Source organism: Anomalospiza imberbis, chromosome 3, assembly GCF_031753505.1.
Source record: "Anomalospiza imberbis isolate Cuckoo-Finch-1a 21T00152 chromosome 3, ASM3175350v1, whole genome shotgun sequence".
Lineage (NCBI taxonomy): Eukaryota > Metazoa > Chordata > Aves > Passeriformes > Viduidae > Anomalospiza > Anomalospiza imberbis.
This window is the reverse complement of record NC_089683.1, coordinates 109,130,065-109,153,763: the sequence shown is the minus strand read 5'-3', so window position 1 is coordinate 109,153,763 and position 23,699 is coordinate 109,130,065. Positions and strand designations below refer to the sequence as shown.

Here is a 23,699-nt window from a genome sequence, read left to right as displayed (position 1 = left end):
TTAAGTAAAGAGGCTGCACCAAGAGGCAGTGTTCCCCTCTCAGTAAGGCTATAGAAATGGGTAACGACAGTGATATGGATGGAGAACTGTACCTAGACATTCCTGGCTTTATAGGTTTATGGCTGGTACAATTCAAAGTTGAGGCTCTGGTGACAAGGAGAGGAGAAAGCAAACATTTAAACCAAGAGATCAGCTAACACCTTTTGTTTCCTGTTCTGGACAGTGTATTAACCTCTTTTGGGAGAAACAGAATAGTTCAAGAATAAGAGTCTGAATACAAGAGGCTCAGCAGCTTACTGCTGGCTTCCCATCAAGTTATATTTTGTCATGCCACGGAGTGGCAGACATGTCCCAACCCCAAAGCAGCAGCACAGTTTGAGCAAGGACTGAGTAAAACACTTGATACATTTCTGCAGAGGGAAAAGGAAGCTGCAAACATTATTACTACTTTGCTTTAATGGGGATATCAGCAGTGTTCTTCAAAAGCTGCAATCATTTGGCTAAATCTGCTTTCTGTGTCATGAGAGCAGACAGTATTTCAAAAGTAGTTATTAATTGAACCCTGTAAAATACACCTCTTTATCTAGGTAAAATCTTCATGTGTAGACAAGCACACCATATCTCAATACCTCTAGTTTTCATCAACAAAATATTCTAAAGGCCCTCACCCTACTATTTCACCTCTGGGTTGCTTAAATGAACTAACCCTATGTACACTGTCTGCCAAAAAGAAACCAAAACCACATTTTCATTTCTTTTGTTCCATCTCAGTTGCAAGTGTTCAGCACAGAACACTGAAAGAATTATGGCCACACAATTCTCATGACAGCTGGAGGAAAGCATCGTGTTTGGATACAAATGAAAAGTGTGGTAAGGTCCACAACACACCTTCAAAGGGTGCTAGTGTCAATTACCTCCGAGCCTCTCCAACAGCTTCTAGCAGGACAGGGAGAAAGTACCATATTTAATCTACTTAAAGCTAGACTGGACAAAGCACTGGAGAATATACTGCAGAGGGAAAGAGATCTGTGCTGGCAAAGGCAGTGATGAGATAATCTAATGCAAAAGAACTTTTCTGTCTCTGATTTTTATGATAGACATGCACAAATAAAATGTCACAGGAACAACTGTGAACATTTCTTTGGATTTGTGATGAAGTTAATTGCATAGAATGGGTACATAGAAACTGAAGTAAAGGCAAAACAATTCAAAGAAATTATTTTACTGCTCCTATTTGAGAATTCTGAGTGGCATTTCTGGAAAAAATTCTTCTTCTTGAATTATAATACCTTTACATATGGCATTCTTGGTGGGATAAAGAGGAAAGAACCACACAGAGATCCCAATATTTAGGGTCATTATTTGGGGTCATATTTCCAATCGGGCAGCAAAAACACAATCCATCACCATGACCCCTTTGCTGCAGACAAGCCACCCCAGCAGCCTGTTGGAGTGGAGGCGCCAGCCCAGAGGGGCAGCTCAGGGGATGCTGCTCAGGGATGTGACTCACTGTCCTGAAGGTAGTGCAATGACTCACATCTTTCTAAGCTGGACAGAGGTCTAAGTGGTTTGTTTAACCAGTGGCTGTGTATGGAGGTATGGGAACAGTCAAAGTAAATGCTGAAGTTTATGAGATGATTTTGAGAATTTGACCTTTCAGCATACTTTGCTCCACAGTGGAAGCCAGCCTTTGGCTCTGGTGGACCTGTATGTGGCCTGACAGCAGCTGAAATTTTTGCTAAACATTTCTTGAAGTCTACTGTGTTTCTGGAAGGAGTGGTGATGTACACAAGCTGGCAATAAGCTTTTGGGGTAGCTAGGTCAGTCAAATGCCACTCACTGAGTAATAATATTTTGCACCACATATTGCTGCCTCACATAACTATTATTAGTGACAAGAAACCACATCGTTACGTGTGGTCATCTACAAACCTCAGCTAAGATCTCTAGGAGGAGGAAGCTGCTGCTCAAAGAAGTATCAATGAACACTCACTGAATAATTTCGCTCCTTTAATATACATCATGTCTGCTTTCTGCTGTCAAGAATTCTCTTATTTCTTTGCAGTATGAAAAAAGGGGTTTGGTTAATGGCTTGTGTTCGTTGAAAGGATGTGATTAGCATACAACTGCTGGATGTTCAGAGATATTCACACATGATTGAAGTATCCACCATCTCCTCCTCCTCCTGTACCGTGAATGCAAGTACAATAAACCACCTCCCACAGTTAAAAGGGATAGACTGGAAAGACAGGGTTAAACTAAGACAAAAATGTAAGACTCTGTTAAGGACTCCTTCACAATTCCTTTGTGAAGTAAAAGAGTGCTGGAATTTCCAGAAATGTTGGTGAACTTTTTTTAAATCAAAATAATAACTGACACAAAGGCAAAAAAAAACGGGAGCTCAAATTTTGTGCCCTTCCTGATTTTTCTTATGTACAAAATTTATCTTAAAGATGATTCAGCCTATACAGAAAAAATATTTTAAAAATCCACTAGTTATAACCCTTAATTACTTGATGCTATATAATGTTATCCTAATGTCATGATAACTTTGTCAAGTTTTAGAGGATATGCTTCAAGGACCAACCTGTTTAGAAATTTCAAACAGAGATTTCCTTAGCTACCTCCACTTGATATATATTGTCTTTATGATACTTCCCCTGAAACCCTGACTAGCTAAAGCAAACTCACTCTGACAGAAGGATTTTTGAAGCTGTTATTTTAATCTTAAGGTTTACATACCTGTCAGAGGGATGGTACGTTCATAGCCTTTACTATTGTTCACAGGGTCTTTTTTCCAAAGTCTACACATAGGTCTCAAGGGTTCTTGCTCCTCAAGGCAAATTACCTCTGAGTGTTTAGGTTCACCTCCAGCTCCGTATTTTTTTACTTTTCATATGCCTCTTTCTTTGTGGTTTTTCTTCCTCTCTTTTCCTTATTTTCAACTCCTGACCAGGACCCTTAAAGGAAAGAAGAAAGACTCTCAGATACCGTGGTGATGGGTGACCTTATAAAAACACAGATAAAGAGACAGGGAGGTTGTTATGTTTCCTTCACACCGTTTGACTGTGCTACAGTTGGATGAAAACATTTGTTCTACAAATAAAAGAAAACCTTTCAAACATTACTTTTGCCTCAGTCTTGCTCCCAGTCATGCAGCTGAGGATAGGACCCGTGTCCTCATGGACCCTTCACCTAGCCAAGAACTAAGGACAAACTAGTTAATCACATCAATACAGCTGATTGATTGATTCTTCCATACAAGATGTGAGTGGAGATTAGGAGATTTGCTCTAGGTTAATGATTAGGGGGTTTCAAAACTACAACTCCATTCTTTACTGTTTCCAGACCTTGAATGCAGACTTTTCTTATTGTCATTACAACTCAAAGTATTTTTAGTTCTTTAGTTGGAACTGTTTTGTGACAGCAAAAAGAAGAGTTTTCAGAAAACAATAGAAAAACAGCAAGAATTTGTTTAAAAGAAGAAAAACCACATTTAAGTTTTATGTTATGTTTAAAATTCATTTAAAAGTTTATCAGTTTAAACCATGTTAAGCTGAGACATTTAAATTGGATATCAGTTGTTATGTAGCACATTGAAGCTCTAATGTAGCACAAAGACCCCAAAGATTATATAACCTATGGGTCCTTTCTCTCAATTCTCTCAAGATGTCTTTAAAAATCTTACATGTATAAATAACTTTTGCTCAAATGAAGATGATTTTTAGCAGGTTCACTTCCTCTTTATGACTTTAAAGACCCCTCTCAAATCAGCAAATCTGTAGAAATCATTATTTTTCTGAGGGTAAACCCAGACCACTGCAGCTCCTGGGCTTTGGGAAGCAATTCATTGGCCCTGCCCACTCGGAGCTCTGGAGAGGAAGGCAAGAGAGTGGCCACAAAAAGACATCAAGAGACACAGTTTGTGACAGCCTTGAGAGGCAAAAAGGAGGAAGATGGGGAAAGGCTGTAAAGGACAGAGGAGAAGCAGAAGTAATAGGCCAAGCCTATATTCTTGAAGAAAATAATCCAGACAGTCCAATGCAGAAGGAATACAGCAGGGCTATTCTGCAGTGTCTGGAGGTAAGAGAAGAGCCAAGTAACAGCCTTGTGAAACACAACTAGAAATTCAGCCACAGACAGCATTGATTTGTCTTTTCTCCACCCCCATCCCCCCGACACAGATGAAGATATATGTGTTTAGATCAACACATGCCCTTATTGAGTCTTGAGCAGAGAAGAGTCTGACTCAAGCATTTTATGTGTGGTCCACAGGATTCCTGTGAGAAATCTGGGCAGATTACTAGGATGAACTCAGACCCAGCCTCTGCCCATGAGCTATAAGACAATTCAACCCCATTGTACTAGGTGGTTTAAAAAAAAAATAAAAAATGATCCAACAGACCTGCAACAAATCTTTCTAACCTGCTAGGTTAACACTGTGTGTGATGTTTGTATGACAGATCATGATAGGAGGTGACAGATTTTCAGACCTTGGCTGAGAAGTAAGATCAGCTGGAGGTAGATGATTTCTGTCAATAGGTGAGCTTCATGCAGCCAAAAGAGTGATGACCTGAAGCTATGGAAGGATTTTTATTCTATTATATCTCTGTGTGTACATGTTCAGGTATTATTTTTAACTCAAAAAGAAGTAGAAATAGGTAGCAGCTTTTAAAAGCGTGAATTACAATTGCCTCTGATTTGCTGGAAGAGATGGAGAAACTGATTCTGTGGAGTTTGGATAGTGGAAAAGGCTACAGCTCAAGATACAATGGTCTGCCTGACCTAGCCCTGTCCTCATCTTTCATCTTATACACACTACACCGACCCCTGCCTTTGCTCCACACACAGTGCCAGCCTCCACAGCCCATTTGTCAAACCTTCCAGCAAGCTCCACCTGTGTCACGCCAGCCCCTGGGCACGGGATGATTTCCCTGTAAAAATCACAAGGTCAGTGGCTATATTATCTTGATTTACACATTTCAAATCAACCCATTATGTGACCTCTGGGCAGTGCAGGATCCTGGCAAAGCAGCTGGTGGGCTGAGGTAGCTGCTGAGGACACAAGCTGAGCTCTGCTGTCATCCCTGGGGACTTCACACTTCCTCAGTGCTCACCAGTGCTCACTTTTGGGCACCTGCACTGCTTTGCAGGCAGCTGAGGCTGGGTGCATGGTAGCTCTGCAGAAGTTTCTCAACTACATTTTCCTTTGCTGCAAAAGGGCAATTCCTGATTTACACACTGGTGCAGTAGAAAAAAAGGAGAGTCAGAGCCCTTACACCACTCCATTGACACCCTTACTCTTACAAGGACTTTTGCTCTGGAGCTGGTTGCTCCTGTTCTTTCAGGCTGTAACAACCCTGCTTGTCTCACAGCACCTTCTCAGTCCAACAAATGCCATTCCAATTCAATGAGCAGAGTGCAGAAAGAAAGAGGCCTATGCATAAGGTTCACTCTATACAAAAATTAGCTTGCCCCCACAAATCCAGCAGATAGTGAAAGACTCATCTGGAAGGCTTGGGCTCAACTGATGACACATGAAGACTAAATTATATTAAAGTTAATGAACTTCAGGATGATGATTTATACTTGACAGAATGTAGAACTTTATAGCAGCTGAGACAACATTCACTCCTTTTCATCCCTTTCCTGAGGACAACCAGCATTAAAAAAAAAAAAAAAAGAAGTCTGACACAAAGAGCTGTTGACAGGCATACAAAATGGAGCATAAATACTACCTACTATCCATAGCTACACCCAGGAGACCCTCTCAGTGTGTTTGAATATCCCCTGCTCTTTATTCACTGTAATAAGTGAAACATGCTCTCTTAAACCAAAACTGCAACTGGACCTGTGGGAAGACAGCCTTTGTGTACCTGATGCTGAAGCCAGAATGCCAGCTTCTTCCACATGTTAAACATGAACCTTTGAACAGTTCAGAAATACTGTCAAATCTTAAAAACAACGTGAGGGTTTAAAATCCTCTCTTAGAGATGTAACATGTTCCAAGAGATAATTAATTGCTACTGCTACTTATTGAAGTAAAGAGCCAAGAGCCATGTGTTTGTGTTATTCATGTCTGAAATAAACATCTGATTTTGTTTTTGTTGATGAGATAATGCTTACAAAAGGGCATCAGAACACTTTTCAACATGGCTGACAATATGGTTCCCTATTTGTCTGCTCTTTTACCTGCTACCTGCTGAAACTCAGTATAACTTTCTGCAAAGAGCCACACAAGCCCTTCCTGCCTCTACAGCAAATACCCTTTTCCAAAGATTATATTTTGACTGTGTCTTCTCACCCTTCATGTATGTATGAATGAAACAAAGATGTTTTCTCAAGGGAATATTTCTGCATTTACTCTGTGGAAGACTGCTCAGAAAAAAAACTCAAACCACACAGACTTTACAGGGTTAAGAAATAAGCATACCAAAAACTCATGCCAACAGGCATTCCTGTCACATGCACTGTGGACATTGCCCTCAAACACCTGTTCTAACCACTGCCACTGTCTTCCAGCATCTCAACAACCTCCTTTTTCCTGGTTAGTGCTCAGAAACTGCAGCACTAATTCCTCCTGGTTGTAGCACCAATGACTGTACACTAGTCCACTGTATGAACTGAATACTGTCTATTTTTTTTTTTTTTTAAGCATCAAAATCCTAACTTCCATCTTTCAAAATATCAGCCTGGATGTACAGAAGATGAATAGATATCTTCAGGCAGTGTTGAACCAGCAGAGTGTCTCTGACCTTTGGTCTCAATTCCCTCACAACAGGGATGACCAAAGGCAAACACTAAGGGCAGCAGCCAATGATTCAGGATGTCCTCTAGCAGAGATCTTGCACTCTGTAAACAAATGACATTATTAACATGCCCAGTAGAGGCTTGATTTTGGCTCGTTCTCTTTCTTATTTGAATTAATTTCCAAATAAGACCATTTATGACCTTTATCTGAAGCAGCATTATGCAAGCCAATACTTTGTGGGCCAGTGTCTGTATTGCAGGGTAGAAGATACCAGGAGCTGAAAGAAACAAAGTAGGTTTCTGCTCCAAAACAAAGCAAAACCAGGAGATGCCTTTAGACAAATAAATCACAATTTCAAGTCAGCTGCCATATGGGAATGGTGGAGTTTCCATGAAAGAGGAAGAGGTCCACTGTGAAATCAGAAAAACTCTAGATCTGGCTCACACAGAGCAGGTTTCTGCCACTGCTTTTCCTGGTGACCCTGAGATGCAATGATGTAACAGTTGTAAAAAAGGCCAGAAATACTCTAAAAAATTTACTCCAAACAGAAGTGAATGTAACAGAAGTAACTGTCAGCTTCAGCAAGACTTAAATCTGGTTTGGATTGTTTGCATTGCTGTGACTTCTGTTTCCTCTGTATGATAGTCAGCCATGGCATAGGGAGACTGGGAACAACATTCTGCACAGGACATCCAACATCCTGGTTATCCCAAACTTAAAAAAAAAAAAAAAAACTTTGAATTTAATGGGAATACAGTACTGGATAAGGGCACAGTCATTCAAACTTAGCTTCTTCTGGCTAGAACCAAGCTCCAAAGTGCAACTCTGCTACCTGTACCTATTGGCTACTTGTCCCTCCCAAGCCCCAGCTAGCCAGGTACTGAAGGCTGGCTGCAGTGCATTGCTAATGACCTTGACATTGCTCTTCCTGCTCTATCATGGACTACTGCTATAAATTTGGTTATCTCTCTCTAAAATTTGATTTGTTCTCTGTTGAATAGAAGAACGAATTTCCCAGCTGAGTTACACATTACGGGAAAAAGTGTTCCCTTTTGGGTTTTTCAGCCTGCCATATTTCAGTTTGCTTGACTCTCCACTTCTTGTTTTGTGCTGCCTTCACATCCCCTCTTACTTGCTCCATTCTGAGGAAAAAACACTTCATCCTTTTCCATCAGCCATTAATTATTCTCCCTCCTCTGCCCAGAAAATATTGTAACTCCCCAGTATCCTTGCAGAGCCACGGTGCTCTCAGTTACCAGCAGCAATGCAATCCGTGGGTCTGTGTAACTCTGATTTATGTATTTCTGTAGAACTTATTTCTTTGCTGCTGAACAGACTCGGTCGTGCTCAGCACTAACACATTCCTTTTCTCATTCCAGTGTTCAGATGCCTTTTCTCATTCCAGTATTTACATGCTCAACTAGATTGAAAAGGTGTGATTGTCATAGGAAAAATATCTTCACTTTCTACAAGGCCTCAGTGATAGGCATTACTCAGACACCCCACTGCCCAGCTAGCTCTAAACAAAAATACTTCAGTATTTCCAAACCATTCAGAGATACCTGAGCTTTCAAATGCTATTGAGGATATCCATAGGTGTTTTATTGGAACAAACACGGGATCTGGCAGGATCAAGCCCTGAATGGACAGAGAAGAAATAAATTCCACAAAAGGAAATACGGAATAATTACAAAACTTCAAATGAAAAATGTTTGTTTTTTTTTTTTTTTTCATAAGGACTATTTTATTCTTAAATATGAGAAAATGACATGATGACCTGACATCTAATATTAAATAACAAAAGTTAATTTTTCCCTACTTGATGCTGGCTTTGTTTGGTTCTTTGCTGATAGAGTGTTTTGCTCCACAGGACAAAAAAGAAATGCCTAAAAGAAAATACTTAAATTACAGCATGTGTGTGATAATTTCTGCCCATGTGTGACTGGGAAAAAGCCCCAGTCTATCAGGACAAAAGGAATGATAGACACTGAAAGACAGTGAATAGTAGGCAGAATAAAATGAATCCTTTGAGGTAGGACATTGAACATGGGAGGTCTATTTGAAAGTCAAGCATCTCTGTCCCCATGATCAAGAACAGGGAGAGCAAACCTCTGAAAGCCTCTGTTTGTGATTTTTAGTCCATGCCATGCTCTAGGTTTTTCTCAGAGTAGCTGTAGAAGTTGCTGGTGCTCAGAGTTTCCTAAAAGCAGGCCAGAGTTCACAGGTGGCATCTGAATCAGTGTAATTTTTTTTTATAATTATGTTTTAAAATGCTGTTTTAACTAAAAGAAGATGTAGGGGTGAGTTGTGTGCTTGCGAGACGGAAGGGGGAGTTGGGGAGAGGAAAGAGAAAGGAAAAAAATAACCCTTTTAACTAGAAGCCCTGTCTATATCTCCCCACTTACTGACTTAAATACATAGATTACTAGAGCTGAGGGATATTAAATGTGAATCTTGCACAGTACATTTTTAGGAGATATAAAAATCCAATGTACTGTAAAATTTATAGCTTCCTCTCCCTCCCCAAAAAAAGAAAAAAAACCTACTGGTATAATATATAAATTTTGCTGAGGCTCTAAAACATGTCATAAAACCTCTCTGTCAGAGATACAGTTGGTGTTACAGTAGGTATTTCTGTAATGAAGATTTGTAATAATTTGGGTTTTGTACATTGGGTGGCAATACTGAGGTGCTTTAGGCAATATGCCTATAATGTCCAACACAACAGAATGCCTGTTGGGTCTCATTTCATGTATATAAATTATATATAATCTGAACAAACACGAATGGTGGGACCCATATATAAACAGTCTTAATATTTCAACACCTACCTTTCTTTATGAACCTGGGTGGTTAGAAAGGTGGTTGCAAATGATTATTTCTCTACTAAGTTCACATGGAGTAGTTTGCTCAGTTTAATAATAGTCTATCTTGTTCAGGCTGAACAAACTGGTCCCTGTGGGGGAAAAAAAAAGCAGGGGGGGCAGTAATAAATCAATAGCCCAGATGTAATCTTAGGTGTCTAGAATGCAGAGAGGGATTTTGGAGCATAATGGCACTGGTTGTCTATTGTCATTCAGACACGAGCTGCATCAGAAAAGGGCTTGTGGGAGCCTGATAAGAGTTGGTCAAAAGTGAGCAATAAATCAAATGTAGGCAGTATTCTGCTGATTTCACACACACACTCACAGGGAAAAAAAATATAGAAAAAAGAAGGTGATAGATCTGCAATTTACTGCATATCACATCAGCTAGAAGTTTCATAATACAAAAGCCTGACCTTCAATGAATAAACACCCTAGTTGACTACTTGTTTCTGCCTGAAAATATGGCACTTCAATCTCCAAAAGCTTTGAAATGGAGCTACAAAAATGACGTGACATCTTCAGGTTTAGCAAGCTTCTCTTGGTTGCTAGCAGTTGAGTAGCTGTCACTTCAGTTACTAGTAGCCACTTCAACTTCAGATGCACAGTGTTTATTGAAAAGAACTGGATACTTATTCAAAGACACTAATAGCCTATGGGGGAAAAGTAGTTCAGAGCACAAGGATTATGGAAAGAGCGATGTGCTCTTTTACTTACATTTACATTCTGCTTCTGCCTAAAGACAGAATAAAAAGTAGCAGTAACATTGATTAGAGAGATGTGTCTATGCTGCAGCACAGGTACCCCTGCTGGGATTCCAGCCACATCAGCAGCCACAGGTAACTGGTGCTATTCATCCCTTCAGTCCCCTCTAAGGGTTTTTTTGACAATTTTATCCTTGATTCGGATTCATATTCAAAGCTCTGGGAATTTCATTAAATGTTTCATATTCAGTTTGAAGACCAAAAACACTTTAGACTGTTTTCCCAATTTTTGCATGGATTGACAGATCAAGATAATTTGTACCTGACATTTAATCTGTTTTCAGTTACACCTTACTGAGAACTTGCTGCAGATAATACCTATTGCTCAAGTTAAGATCCTGTATTTTGAACAAATTGGGAGGGACTGAATTGCTGCATTCCAGGGAAGATCCCAATCATATGAATTGCAAGATATCCCTTAACAAATCCACAAGCCTCACAAATGTTAAGCCACAGAGGACAAATCCACTCTCTGCCTCAGTATCATACAATGGGAAAAAGAATATGAGATTAAAGCCAAGCACCAAAATTAACAGAAGTTTTTCCCAAGGTGTTCACACCTCATCTTGCCTGCACTGGTCCATCAGAATCGTAGTCCATTGGATTAAAGGCTGCCTTGAAATTCGACAAGGGTCAATCATTGCTTGCAAAAATGAATTGAACACTAAAAAGACAGTGAAAAATAGTTTGAAATGTTCATTATCTGGCTTTTTGTTATGGAAACTTAGTGGTTCTCTGGAAGAAATCTGGCCTTGTAAGTTCAAGGTCCAACCAGTCAGTGCCCAGGTAAACACAGAAAGGGGGACAAAGTGGGACATCTGGTAGACCATTCACATGGGGATCCTTTGCATGTTAAAATACCCACACCATATAACAGCACAGGGTGTGCACAAGGTCCCAGAACAGCAGTTCCCCCTCAGCAGAAGGGACTTCACTGCCCCCAGACACCTCACAGGGAGCAGCTTTACTTTCCCTTGCTCAGCTGCACTGACTTTGGTATATTATCACATCCAACAGCAGCTGTTAGTGAGAAAACAAGGAGGGTACCAACTTATTTAGAAGCCATTCCTCACAACCTGGAAGTAGAAAAAATGAAAACATCTTGAATTTGGATCCTAGTACAAGTTCTCTGCATGGTCTACTTGCCTCTGCTGAGCAGCCTTCACAGTCAGAGAGGACAAGGGTTATCAATCATGTCAGAGAACTTTAACGAGGCAAGCAAGCTACAAACACCTCACAGAATTTATGTCACTGGGGAAGAGCCATTAATTTGGATTTCCAGCTTCCTGCTCAGACAAAATTAAAAAACAAAATATTGAATATAGAGTAATTTGATTTAATGCATACAAATAGGTAATTGAGTATATATCTGCTGACCTTCCCTAAAAGGGAGGGCATAAATATTCCAGCTTGGTTTTGCAAACCAAACAAACTCTTATAATAAGAAAAAAAGCAATTTAATTATTTTGTATATGTATTTGTTCACCTTGATTTGCTGGGAGAGAGATTGATTCCTTTGTTAAAAATTATGTTTGGAAGGGGAAAGGACTTTAATTTGTATAAAGTGCTTTCCAGGAATGAACATTCTCCCTGCTTGAAGGAGAAAAACTATGCCATTAGATTTCATTGATACTATAGAAAAAGGTTTTTATTCTGTTCAGTTTTATTTCTTGTAGGAGAGAGAAGAGGGTTTTAATCAGGGTTTCTGAAAGGGGGGGGAGTGGTTAGATTTTGCAGTGCTTTACCATGTGTGGGTGCACCCCTTTTGTCTTTGTGTTCTCTGTATCCGTGGATGCACATGAACAGGGCTACAGCTTCACTGATAGCCCAGAGGCACAAATAGAAAAGCTTTGCTGGTATCACTCTAGTGCTCCTAATTGCACACTAAAATTAGCAAACAAAGTCATTCTTTTCCATGCACAGGCTGTAAATTCCTACCCTCCCCAAATAAAAAGTATCTACTTCCAAGCCTCTTAAGGTCAATATTATGCTAAACACAGATCTTCTCCGTCTTCTGGTGTCCCCATTTTTCTGCCTCTCTTTCTGCTGAGGTATAGTACCTCAGCTGAGTGATCTCAGGTCAAACCCCACAGACCTGTTTCTTGGTCCTTCTGACCCAGCTTCAGTGAGCCTTGGTCCAGACTTCCTTTTCTACACACCCTGCCTTCAGAAATTTACTCCACAGAAAAACACTTCTATGCAGGACTACTCAAAACTTTATCCATTTTCAAGCCCTAGTAGTCAGATGGATGGGTTGAAAAATTCCTTTCCCAAAACGACCAGGATATGCTAATTTTGGCAATTCCCTGGCAACTTCAGCTGGAGTCCGTTTTTTGCTAGAGCAAGATCTTGACTGCATTTTGCTATTCAGCAGCTTGCACAGAATTAAAAGAAAATAAAAATCTACAAACCATATGGAGGAAACACAGATTAATCGGTGTAGGAAGCTCACGTTATACGTACGTGCTTATTAGGAAAAAGGCTGAATTAGAAACACTGCTTAGCAGAAACAGCTGACTCATGTTGCTACAGATCAAATTGAGTCAAAAATACTTCGAGGCTAATGGAAATATGTCATTCTTCCAGTCCTAAGCCAAGAAATATTTATGTATTACCACAAACCCGTGTCCTGCATAAAACCTCAGCTGAAAGTTAGTTTCTCTGAATCTCATTGAGGCTTTGTGCTGCTCTGGGAATCCTGCCTCATAGGAATTCAGCATCCATCCCTCCACGGAGCTGCCTGGGTTTGTGTCCTTACATCTTACAGAACACTTTGAGGCAAAATAAGGAGAAAGAGTGATCAAGAGGTGGAATGATTGTGAAACGCAGAGCAGCTCACAAAAGGGAGCTTAAAGAGAGCTCTTCCCAGGAGGAAGGAAAGGATAATTAGAGTTTAGTGAGAGTCACTCTCTTCCCTTTCAACACAACTCATAAGGGATATGTGTTGATTACCAAATGAAAGAGGATAATGCATTGCTGAGAGACTGTACTGTGCAAATATTCATTTGAAAATGTTTACACTACAAATTTAGCTCATTTCCTGCATATCTATGCACAGATGGTAATTTTCTCAGATTCAAGTCTGGTTGAGAAGAGAGGGGGGGGAATGCTCACAGGAGTGCTAGCAAATTCAAAAGGATCTCTACCTAGCAGTAGCACAAGCATTTTGTTTTCTTGCTTTTTCTCCAGCTTTCATTCTGTAAAATATTAATCTCCTTTGCACTCTTCAAGTTTTATAATGGTTATGGAAAACTACAGGCAATTGCAAAATATTTTCCAGTGGAAGACTCTAAAGCAAATCTGACACATTAAGAAATTATGAAAAATTGAACTTTTGTCTTAATACTAAAAATTAAAATCTGCTTCTAATTACACATTCTTTCAATTAGTTACAAATTCCAAATAATTCCATCCAGCAGTCTCAGATGCGCCTAGGTTTTTCCCCTATCTCATCTTAAGCCCTAAATCAGTGCTGAGATGTGCATGGGAAATATAAACTGTTGGATACTTTTCCTGGCAAAGTCAGACACATGGTGTAAACAGATTATTCTTACCTAATTACTAATTTAGGACTAATTTGTTTAAGTTTTAATTCTTCTGTAATTTGTTCTTCCTGTAGAACAAATTAGATCTCATCCTGTAGTTAAAAGCTATAGCCTAATACACATCAAAAAATGACAGAGAGGTCACCCTTCCTTCACCAACACCAAGCACTATTCCCCCTTCTCCATCCAAATTACTAGAGTAAGAGAAATACAAATCATTCTAAAATTTAGTGTAAATAATAGAGATATTTCATATCAGGAGAACTGCTTCCTAAAAGTGCAGGTGCAGGACATACTTTTAAGCTCTTCTGCATTGACAATAAGACTTTTGCAGAGGGTATTGAAGGTTAGGACTACACAGAAGGAGCCCAACTCCAGAGGACAAGAATTTAGACTGAACATCAGGGGAGCTGTCAACAACCTTGACAATAAAGCTCAGTTCTGGGTATATTTTAACTTTGATCATTCCAATTCCTTCCCTGCCCTTTATTAAAAAGTCAAGTGTACTGCAGAGAGCAGAGTAAGAGCAAGTGTCAGTGTGGTAGACAAGGCACAGTCATAGTCAGGAAAGGGTCTTGTCCCTGAATAACGAACTAGAGTTTCCACTCTGCAATCCTTAAGTATCCCATGTTCATTTTAGGTCCACCAGTGAAAACACTAGAAGTACTGGAAGAAAAAGATATTGCTAAGGTAGGACATATAGCCCCATCAGTGGGAGCATACCAGTGTGCTTTGGAGGTCCACACTACAATGCTTGGAAAGACCTCTTGTAGACTTCAAGGAATCAAATCTGTGCAGCAGGACTTTTCTTGAGTAGCAGACCTCATTTCCACCATGTAAAACATTTCGCAGCTTGTCTCATTACAGCCTTTGTAAAAACACTGTCTGAGAGCAGTGGTGCATAAATGAATTATTTAAGTTTTGCAGCAAATCACACTGATCTTGTGTGCAGCTTCTTAATGCACTCTAAGTGAGCCCTAGGAGGCAAATCATAGCAGGCAAGGGGTGTAATGTAAACCAAGTTTTATTAGCCACAAAAAGCTACACTACAATATTTATTAAATATCAGAGACAGTGCATTTAAATACATTTGATTTGGTAAGTAATAGCCAACATTGTGCCCATCTTTCCTAGTGCCAAAGGTTGTTGATTAAAAAACAACAACAACAAAACAACAAATCCACCAAACAACATCAAAACCAAAAATAGCTCTTTGTTTTCCTGTCAGTTCTGTTAATATAACAGGTCCCTTCTATTTTGCAAATAGCGATTTTCAACAAATTACCATGTGTCACAAACAGTCTGCAACTCTCTAGCCTTAACACTTTGCCAAAAAGTAAAAATACATTAGTATGTTAGCATCCACTTGTTATCAGCAACAGCCTGGGAAACACACACCACCCACAGCTGCCTGCCTTGCCCTCAATAAACAGCCCCCCAAACACCCTCCTAATATTTTCTTATTTTAGGCAGCTGCCTCTTGTACTGCTAACACAGAGCAGACCTTCAAAACCAAAACTGTTTCTGACAGAGTTCCATTTTCAGTATGGTATGAAATTTAAAAGGCAGCTTAGCAAAGCCTTTTTCCATACCTCTGCCCTTTCCTTACCTCATTAATTGAATCTCAAGAAAAACCTAAGCACCGCTTCACATGCTGTACGTTCATGACACAAATCATCCTTTATCTTCGGCCAAGGAGATAAGTCCAAGTCCAGACAGACAATAACAATAAAAAGAAATTAAATATACCAAAGTACACAATGGGCAGACACTCACTGGTAAATATTTAATGCTCTGATAGCACAATTTGGGTATTTGTAAAATGCATCTGGTTTTCCTTTGTGGGAGTATCTCTCTTGCATTCTCCAGCTTTGATCTGCTGTAAAATAAAAAATAACTGGTAACTTCTCCTTGTGTCCTGAATACTGACAGAAGAGATAGTGCTTAAAACTATCCTTGCAAAGGCACATAGTCATGTAGCAATCTAGTCCAAGTCTCCCATCCCATTCAGCACAGGAGGGAATATAATTAATGTGTCAGGACAGTGCATGGGATATGATCGTGGTAAAAAATAAAATAAAGCAAAGATTTGTCTGAAAATTTATAGAAGCTTTCTATTGCTTCTCACTCTCAAGATCACTGAATCCTGGTTCCCTTTCTCAGAAATCACTTATTTCCTTTTCTTTTCTTCTACCATGCCGAGAAAGCAGCCAAATAAAAATCTGGTGCCTGAGGAGTGAAGGAAAAACTACCAGAAAAATTAGCCCAGAGTCATGTGGTGATTCTCACTGGATCTTCTCGCTGAAGGGACACAGAGCCTCCTCTAGGTGTGCAGAGCTGTGTTTGTGGAGATAAAAGGCTTTACTTTCTCACTGGTTTAGTTAAGTCTCTCACTGAGTAAGCTCTGAGCTCCAGAGGTGACAAATATGTGCCATCACTTCTTTCTGCCCTCTCCAGGGTTTAACAGCAGAAACCACCATGAGCCTGAAATTCTATAATTTATCCTTTGTCTCATTTTCCTTCCTCCTTCCTCCTCTTACTAGAAGAATCCATTACATTATTCCCCTTTTTTGGTTTTTGCTTGTTTGGGGGTTTGGGTGGCTTTTTAAGGCTCTTCTATGAGCAGCTGCATAAACAGGATAACCAGATTGATACCTTTAAACTGAAGAAAGGAACGATCTTTCTTATCCAGATGGAAACTTCCTAACATTTTTCTCCTTAGATATTTACATAAGCTCTGTTTTTTCACTGACTTGCCTTTTATCACCTTGCTTTTTAAAACAAAACAAAGCACCCTAGTTGTAAAATAAGGTAACGCTTTCTGCAAAAATATTAATTACTTCTGCATGATTTTGAATTGATTGTACCTGGAACTGAGGACACTAGACAAATATTTAATACAATTACGGAGTACACAGCAAAAAAATAACTAGGTCTTCACTGCAGCAGGACACAACAGATGTTTCAGAGGAATGAGCAAGTTTCCATTACAGTCCAGATGTGTAATATATACAGAAAACAGCAATGGGAACCCAAAGGAAAAATGATGCCACTTATAGCCATCCATGAAGAGATTATTTTCCTATAGAAGGAGCAATCAAACAGTTGTCCAACTACTTAAAACAAGAGATGTTCATCTTTCAGACATCCACATTTGATGAGAAGCTGCTGAAACTGGCCTGGGAATCCAAGAGCTTTACAGGCCACATTGGCTGGAACACAATTTGCTTTTCATTACAAGAAAAGTATTGCTCCATATACCTCATCATCACCAGAAAAACTAAACTGAAACAACCACACCACTGCTGATGCATGGACACTACGCATAATTATTGAAAATGCCATTTTCTCATCTGGCTTTTCATCTGCAGTTGTATTCCTACTCCATATATAAATAACTACTCCTATCAGATACAAGGGGTACAATATTTAGTGCTCAAATATTAAATATTTCAAACTTCTGAAGGTAAGTTCATTACCAAAGGAAAGTATAAACAAGGAGATGATAAAACAGTCATCATAAAATATGGTAATAATCCCTTCAATGGCATATCTTGCTGTTGTAATTAACTAGTAATACATTCCTCCCATGTTTCATAGGGAGTTTTACTGCCTTAATATATAACTGGAGCTCTTTAGCAGAATCAGCATAACTCAATCATCATTTCCCTTTTCCATCTACAATGGTCAAGATTCATTTCTACAGAGAAGTATTTTCAGCTCCTGCCTTAGGAATCCATCATGCTTTGATCAAGAGACCATCCAAACTGTACCACAACATTTAAGACTTGACTGCTGTGTCATTGGTAGTGCAAGTGTCCTGATAGCCCGGACAGTGCACTGAGTCAGGTTTGGGAGTTAAGTCTGTGTTGTGTCTTCTGAGCAACTATTAGACTGTACCAAAGCTGTCGTTTATATACAATTCTACAAGCCTCTTCCTTTCTCCACTCTTCTCATTTGTAAAAGACTGACTTGTTTGTATTGACTTTTTTTTTTTAAAGTGAGCATGAGTAATCAGTTCAGATTGAGTTTTACATTTTGTGAAAACTGTTCCTTAAAATATTCTATTTTTGCTGATTATTTATCAAGGGAACAAGTTTAGTTTGTAAATTTAAGTTTCTCTGACACAGGCTGTTTCAGGAAGGCCTACCATCAACAGTTTCACAGATCAAGGAGGCCCTGAATATTCATGAATATTTGGATTTTTTCCCTAAAAGAAGACAAACACTACTTAACAATTTAGGCAAATTTCATTTCTTTAAGTGCAAATCAATTTCCAGTGAAATTCTTCCCATGGAGAAAGGAAAGTTGGCTCTCCAACACTAAACTTCTTCCCTCCCAGTGATTTTAGTAGTCTTGATTTTCCAGTGCTCGGTTGAAAGACATAAGACCAAGAAGCAATCACCCCAGAAAGCTTTCAAAAGTTTATATCTAAACCCCTAAATCTCAAAGAAGCAAAATTAACTAATCACAAGTGAAAATTACATGGGAACATCCTGCAACCTTGCTTAAATTTACCACAATCTGTGCTGGTTAAGTGTTCCTAAGATCTAGACTTTGACTCAAAACTGACTTTATTTTATAAATATCAAAGCTTCAAAATACTTAACTATTGACATGCTGACATCACATGGGACTTGCTAGTGAGGAACTTCATCTCTTTGTGTTGTCCAAGTGAAATCAGTTTGATCCTTTTTGGTGTGTCCTTACACACACACCCCAAAGTCAGAATTTTAGCTCTCTGCTGTGTCTGCAAGCACAAGAAATAGCCACAGCACCTATGAAGAAGATGAACTGACATTTCCCATTTTAAAACACTGCTTTCAGACAAATGCAGTCACTTGGAAAGAAATTGTTCAAATTGGTGGGTTTGTTTTACGCTGAGATTTGGGGGAGCTGGTAGATTGATTTTGGGGTGCATTGATTTTATTTGTATTCAGAGAAATGCTGAGATGAAAGCTGGGAAGTATCAAGTGAACTGGCTAGATCACCACACCAAGTAAAAATTCATGAGAACTGGGACTGCAGACATCTCAAAATAAATGCACAGCTCTTCGCATTACTTTGCTTTTCTCATGCTTAAAAGTATTCTTCCAACCACTTAACTGTTTCATGCTTTGAAATGAAAGCTTGAAATTTGTCAGCAGCTGCTCTGGCATTGGATAAGTGCTTTTTGATACTTCATAAAAAGTTACCTAAAGTGGGTCACTTTATAAGCTGTTAGGGAAAAATAATAAAATCAGTTCACACCTAATCAGAAAATATTTCTTTGACTTTAACAGCTAAATTCTCTCCTGCCTGCATCTCCAGTGGGTCGGCTTCTGTCTGAAGCTGCAGAGACAAAGCAGGCCTTTCCTTAAAATTTCTTCTTCAGGTGCCAGGCAGAGAAGTGAGAAAAGGAAAACGTCTCCTACAGTCTCAGGGGTCTCCTCCTCACTGTTCCCATCATATCAGCTACATACACTTCAACTTCTTCGCCAGTGAACAATGGCCCCATAAATAACAGCCACTTGCTCTACATAATCCTGATTTATTCCCAGACAGTCTATGTTGTACCCTGAATCCAGCCAGTATGGAAGAAATATTATGACTCTAAGAGAGGATCACAGAGCAGACATGCTAGAGGGTAAATTAACTTCACCATGTTGACAAAGGTACTGCATTTGATATCATTTTTGGCACATAGCTATCAAAATACTTTAGGAAAGTGTAAAATGGCTACGTAAATGTGGAATTGCACATCTTTAAGAATATTCATTAAACTTTGTTAGACAGCACAATCTTTTATACTAAAAAAAAAAAAAAAATCATTACCCTGTATTCAACTTTCCATTTCAAAAGTTCTCACTAGTTCAATTCTGCTCTTATTTCAGCATCTAAAATTTCCACTTACTTTGGGGAGAGCAGACTTATGTCAGTGATGCATATTTTGAAAATTCCACTGGCAACACAGTGAAGAGCTGCAGTGCTAGATGCATTACAAATGGAATATTTTACTAATGCTGGCAGTGCCAATACAATCTACTTCAACTTATATTGCCATGCCATAAATACATTGTGAGATAATGAAAACTGCCTGGTACAGGAAAATGCCATTAAACAGTCTATTTTTGTCACTCAGTTTGCCCAAAGTAAACAAGGGGATGCTCAGCTCAGCTTAGTGCCTCATAAATCACTCCGTTAGTTTAAAAAAAAAAAATCTATAAAAATCTGGTACTAAAAATATTTCTGATTGACAAAGTTCTCAAATGTTTTAAAGTAATTTTTATCTTTATTAAAATGAGTTGTTTACATAAAAATACTCGAAATTATTTTAAACAAATTTAATATTAGATACTAGAATGTTACAATTTTATTATATTTCATTGAGAAAAGGTCATTATTAACATAGGGATACAGTCTAAGAAGTCCAGAGATAGACTAATAAGGCCGTAAATCTTCAGTTTAAATCCACCAGTGTCTGAGAAATTGCATAGACAAAAACTTAATAGATGCAACACAACTTATTCAGCAATAGTACTACAGATTAACACAGAACAGAAAGGTTTAAAAATACAATTTATTCATATTACTAAAAATTTATTCATATTCCTAAAAATTTATTCATATTCCTAATAAAAGCCCCTTATTAATATTCCTAAAAACTTCAGAGAGAAGTTCCTAGTTCTTCTGCAAGGCAGGAAAGAAGGAATATATATATATATTTTATTCACTAACTAATTAACTAACTAAATCTTGTCAATGAGTTCACATTTCTGAAAGATCCAACCTAATGATTCCAAGTTCTTTTTGCAGAAAAAGCATTTGCAGTTGTTAGCAAGTATTTCTGGCAAGACTTTCAGGAAAATGAAAGGGAGCACACTTCCCCCATTATACAACTCTTATTGGTCTCAGTCTCTGTCCTTTCTTTACGTGGTGACTTTTTTCTTACTTCTTTTTTTTTAAATAAAAGCAATATTTCAAAGAATAATTGGAATAAGTAAAGGGCTTTTTTACCTCCTACTTATAGGAGTTGGGTGTTTTTGAGTCTGGTTTGGTTTATTACACTTCTGTGAATTGTTTTTGGGAACAGAGAGAGGGAGAGAAGATCTGAAGTGAAAATGTTTAAGAACTAATAAAGAAAATTATTGTCAGACAGACTTTAAAAAAATATTCTCAGCAATTTTCATCAAGGTTTCTGTGTACTTTTTTTATATATCTAATATTATTCTTGCTCAGACAAATGGAAAGGGCGATTTTCTTTTACATCTATTTTTCCCAGCAATACATTATTCGGCAACAATAATTAAACCTCCTGCAGCTGCTTAAGGTATTTTAAATTATGAATTACTTTTTTGTGTGTGTGGCTTCACCTGGAATGAAGACAAAGCTGTCTTTAGACCAAGAAACAAGTATGTTGAGACCCAGAAGCAGCTCCCTGGTGTTGGGAACTGTTTGCCAGCCTCCTCTGTCAGCCACACCTATGTCAACTCATGCAATTCAAATTAAGCAAATTGAGTTATTCCAGATTTAAATTACTCCAACTAAAAGGAGAAGTTGGACTTTCAGTGACATTTACAGGCTTCATTGGGACATAGATTTGTCATGTTTACATAGCTAAAGAACAGGAATAATGGGGAACAAAAGTTCTGTTTGGGTATTCATATCTCAGTAGTATTTATGCTTAAAATATTTGGAGACTTGTCTGTTTTTCGTTGTTTTTTTTTTTTTTTTTTAATCTTTAAGCTTACACTACATAAAGAAGGGAAACAAAGCAAGCCCCATCATACTCAAGTTCTGGGCCAACAGGAAAGGGCCAAAAGTCCAAATATGCCTTGAAATAAATGATAAGACTCTCCAAGATGTCAAACACACAAGACAGAAGATGTGAAACCCAAAATTTTCACTAGTTAGACTGCAAAAGATCAAGGCTGATAAAAGTGATCTCATTTTCTCATTAAAGAAGCTTCAAACTTCTTCAAGAATGAATTACAGATTTTCACATCCACTGGAAAGCAGACTTTAAAAGTCTTAGGGACAGATTGAATGATTTAGTATCACAGGCTACAAAACAGTAACCTCTGTGACTTTAAAGAAAAGGAACAAGAACAATTTTTTCCCAAGAGTGATATCCCAAAATTATGCATCTGGTAGACAAACCCAGACAGGAAGTGACATGCAAAAGTGACCAAGCAAAACTGAAAACACTCACATACACAATGTTTTAGAAGAAACCTTCTCAAGAATTTTCCCTGTAGATTAAATTCAGCACTTGGGGGATTTTCAGCCTGTGTCTTAACCAACAGAATTTTCAACCTCCATTTGCCTTGTTTGCCATTTAGGAGTGCAGGATCTATCCTTACAAGAAGAAACAGCTTAAGAGAGAGGTTATGCTTACATTTAGCTTGCTAAGAATGTTGGCTTGTTGAGAAGGCCCACAGATTACACTGTGTAAATCCTTTGGATGGACTTAAGCAAGTTCCTCCCTGTATTGAGTACTGGAGCCATGTCAAACACAATTAGCTTCACTGTAGTCAGTAGAGCACAAAACAACCAGGTATCACTGAAGCCAAGGTCTTGGCTGGAATCAAAGAACAGTGGAGGATTTATATGGCTATGGAGACCATCTACGGTTACATTGAACAGGATTAAAAAACCCACACACATTTTAAAGAACATAAATCTGCGGGTTTTAAGGCATGAGCCAACTTTTCTCTGAAAAGAGAAGAAACTTTCCTTCTATGTAAGTTATTCCACAATGGAGTTGGGGAGAAGCACCATTTCTAACCACAGAAAAGGGCCTCATCCAACCAATTCTGATCACCTGATGTTTAACACCAATGCCTCAAGTATGGTACTTGCACACCAGGGCAGTTTCTGTCTTACCTCACCCAGATCTACAAAACTTCAAGGGTTCAAATAGCTCTTTTGGGACAGTAGTAAAAACAAATGAAGTGATCACAGCAGTAATATGGATCAGTGTTAATACTGGAAACATAAAAAAGTTACCCTCTTAGTGTGAAGATGAATGCAAATTCAAAACGAAACAAGGCATTAATTGTTAACAAGCAGGAAAAATAAAAGCTTCTGAAAGGTGTAGCAGGCCCTCAGTAATTCCATTCCCATTGCTATTAGCTGCTATTTTTAAACTGAATTCTCAGCTCAATGCAAGTTGTTGGGAATGTCAAATTATTGACTGAGGCTGTTCTATGCTGTGTATACAACCTCCGAGCTACCAGTTCTCCAAACCCTTGAAGATGCTGAAATTCTCAATTTCTATCCCTGCTTCTTGCTCCCTCTCACACAATCCCAGAAGGATGCAAGTGTGATCAGAGGCAGTGCCTCTGACCAAAAGGGAGAGGAGAAAGAGGGTAAGAAAAGGGAGCTACATACCCAGCTAGCATTTTGTTATGCTGTGCAACGGGTAGATGCAAATTCAAAGAGGACTGTGGGGATGCTGAAAGGAAAGAGTGAGACTCCATGGGGCCTCTTGGGTAAATCCATGCCTGAGTTTCACCACAGCAACTGTAGGGAGAACATGGCCTAATTCTTTCCACAGTCAATTTGTGAGCAGGTGTGTTAAAGTGAGAGATTTCTGCTGCACAACACCAGTGACACAATCATAAAGGGAAAAAAAAAAAAGCAGAGATGAAAAATCAATAATAGCTGGACATTCATTTAAACAAATGCATCATCCCATAAACAGTGCAGCAGCTTTCAAATGTAAACAAGAAAAGGTGAACTTTGTTCACATTATGTCTCCAGCTGTTTTGTGTTTCAAGACTGTGCACCACAG

General features: G+C 38.7%; 1 long non-coding RNA gene across 1 annotated transcript in view; it reads right to left on the bottom strand.

The window, feature by feature from the left end:
- Nucleotides 1-447: 447 nt before the first annotated feature.
- Nucleotides 448-23,699, bottom strand: part of LOC137471800 (uncharacterized) — a 351,710-nt gene continuing 328,458 nt past the window's right edge. The window contains exons 7-8 of the long non-coding RNA XR_010997853.1: nucleotides 2,743-2,960; nucleotides 448-936 (exon numbers count right to left, since the gene is read on the bottom strand). This is a non-coding gene — a long non-coding RNA (uncharacterized lncRNA). The remainder of the gene's footprint in view (nucleotides 937-2,742; nucleotides 2,961-23,699) is intronic.